The 2,053-nt window shown below is 50.8% G+C and overlaps 1 non-coding gene across 1 annotated transcript; it reads left to right on the forward strand.

The window, feature by feature from the left end:
• The first annotated feature begins 1,343 nt into the window (after nt 1–1,343).
• On the forward strand, nt 1,344–1,418 carry Trnaw-cca. Its single transcript has one exon. It is a non-coding gene; the product is annotated as a tRNA-Trp (tRNA).
• Nucleotides 1,419–2,053: the final 635 nt, after the last annotated feature.

Below are 2,053 nucleotides of genomic sequence, written 5' to 3' on the forward strand. Positions count from 1 at the left end.
CTCTATATGCGGACGAAATGGCTCTCTACTACAAAAGCCTTGCCGCTCATATCGTCCAGCGGAGAGAAGAACTAGCCATTGAAGATCTCTCCGAATGAGCAAAACGTTGGAAGAAGGAAGACTACAGTTTAACGGCCCTTCGATGTCGAGGTCTTTAGACACGGAATACAAGCTCGGATTGTTTTGTTGAGGATGGGAAGGAAATCCGCTGCGCCCTTTCAAAGGAACCAGCCTGGCATTTGCCTGGAACGATATAGGGAACTCACGGGAAACCCAAATCTAGATGGCTGCACAGGGGTTTGAACTGCTATCCTCCCGAACGATTCAGTGTGCCAACCACTGCGTCGCCTCGCTCGCTACAGGTGAAGACTTGCGGTTAACTTGGCAAAAACGCAAACAATTATCATCACAAGGTGGAGAGTGCCTGCAGCACTACAACCTGTTCCCCTCACAGGCATTTCAATCAACAGCTCGCTACCTTGGAATCTCTCTGAATAGGCATATCACGTGGCACCAGCATACTATTGATGTACGATGCAAAGCACTGGGGAGGTTGAGAGACCTGTACCTTGTGTTGTATCCAAGTTCGCCACTACCATCATCTATCGCCCTTGCCATCTACAGGACCCTCATCCGACTGCACCTGAAGGATTCGGCCAGCGTATGGGGGAACACTGCGGATATGCTTACCAAAAAGCTGCAGGGGACCCAGACCAGATCCCTTCGATTGTTTCTACATTTACCGAGAGAATACTCAAGCCACGGCTGCACATCCTCCCCGATACACGAGAAACTCCAAAAACGAGATTCCTTCAAATGGAAACATCCACACTCTGGGAAGAATCCAATGGTGGGAAACTTCCTGGCAGATTAAAACTGTGTACCGGACCTAGACTCGAACTCGGCACCTTCGCCTTTCGCCGGCAAGTGCTCTACCAACTTAGCTACCCAAGCACGACTCACGCCCCGTCCTCACAGCTTCACTTCCGCCAGTACCTCGTCTCCTGCCTTCCAAACGTCACAGAAGCTCTCCTGCGGGACAGGACGTCAGTCGTGCTTGGGTAGCTCAGTTGGTAGAGCACTTGCCCGCGAAAGGCAAAGGTCCCGAGTTCGAGTCTCGATCCAGCGCACAGTTTTAATCTGCCAGGGAAGTTTCATAACAGCGCACACTCCGCTGCAGAGTGAATATCTCATTCTGGAAACATCCCCTATGTTGTGGCTAAGCCATGTCTCCGCAGTATCCTTTCTTTCAGAAGTGCTAGTCCTGCAAGGTTCGCAGGAGAGCTTCTGTAAAGTTTGGAAGTATTGGCGGAAGTGAAGCTGTGAGGACGGGGCGTGAGTCGTGCTTGGGTAGCTCAGTTGGTAGAGCACTTGCCCGCCAAAGGCAAAGGTCCCGAGTTCGAGTCTCGGTCCGGCACACAGTTTTAATCTGCACACACTCCGCTGCAGAGTGAAAATCTCATTCTGGAACCCAATGGCGGCCTGATGGCCCGACCTGTTACGGCAACTAAAATCCACCGCCAATCAAGGCCCATCTCATGAAATAGTAAAACGAGTATCAGGAACAGTCGATCGCAGACGAAGCACCACGTTCCGAAACAGCACCTAAAAGAGGGCGATGTGAAAGCGCTCTGAGGAAAGGCGGCTTGAGTGTGGTACGACTTCGTAATTTCACATGAAACGCTCACTGCTTCTAAGAGTTTGAACTGCTATTAATTAATAACCTAGCTGCAGGTCTGTGGCGAGACCTTCGCGAGATGACCCCCGACAAGGGTGCAGGCACAAAGGGAGCGCAAAACCTGACCAAAAAAGGTGATTTAAGAAAACCCATGAGATATCCGTGAGTTCTCCGCCCATTGTGTTCGTATCTTCTACCTGGGAGAAGAAGCCTATCCCTCGGCCCACCCACTGTGAGCGAAAGCTGCTGTCACAGAGTCGTTTCGCCCAAGTAGGTTGATAAAGAAATAGCTACTACCTAATAGGCGTCACACGTGTGTTTGGCTGATAAAGCTGCGCCTATACAGTTAGCTCATGTTCAGCAATGGAGTACTTA

This window comes from Schistocerca piceifrons, chromosome 2 (genome assembly GCF_021461385.2).
Source record: "Schistocerca piceifrons isolate TAMUIC-IGC-003096 chromosome 2, iqSchPice1.1, whole genome shotgun sequence".
Taxonomy (NCBI): Eukaryota; Metazoa; Arthropoda; class Insecta; order Orthoptera; family Acrididae; genus Schistocerca; species Schistocerca piceifrons.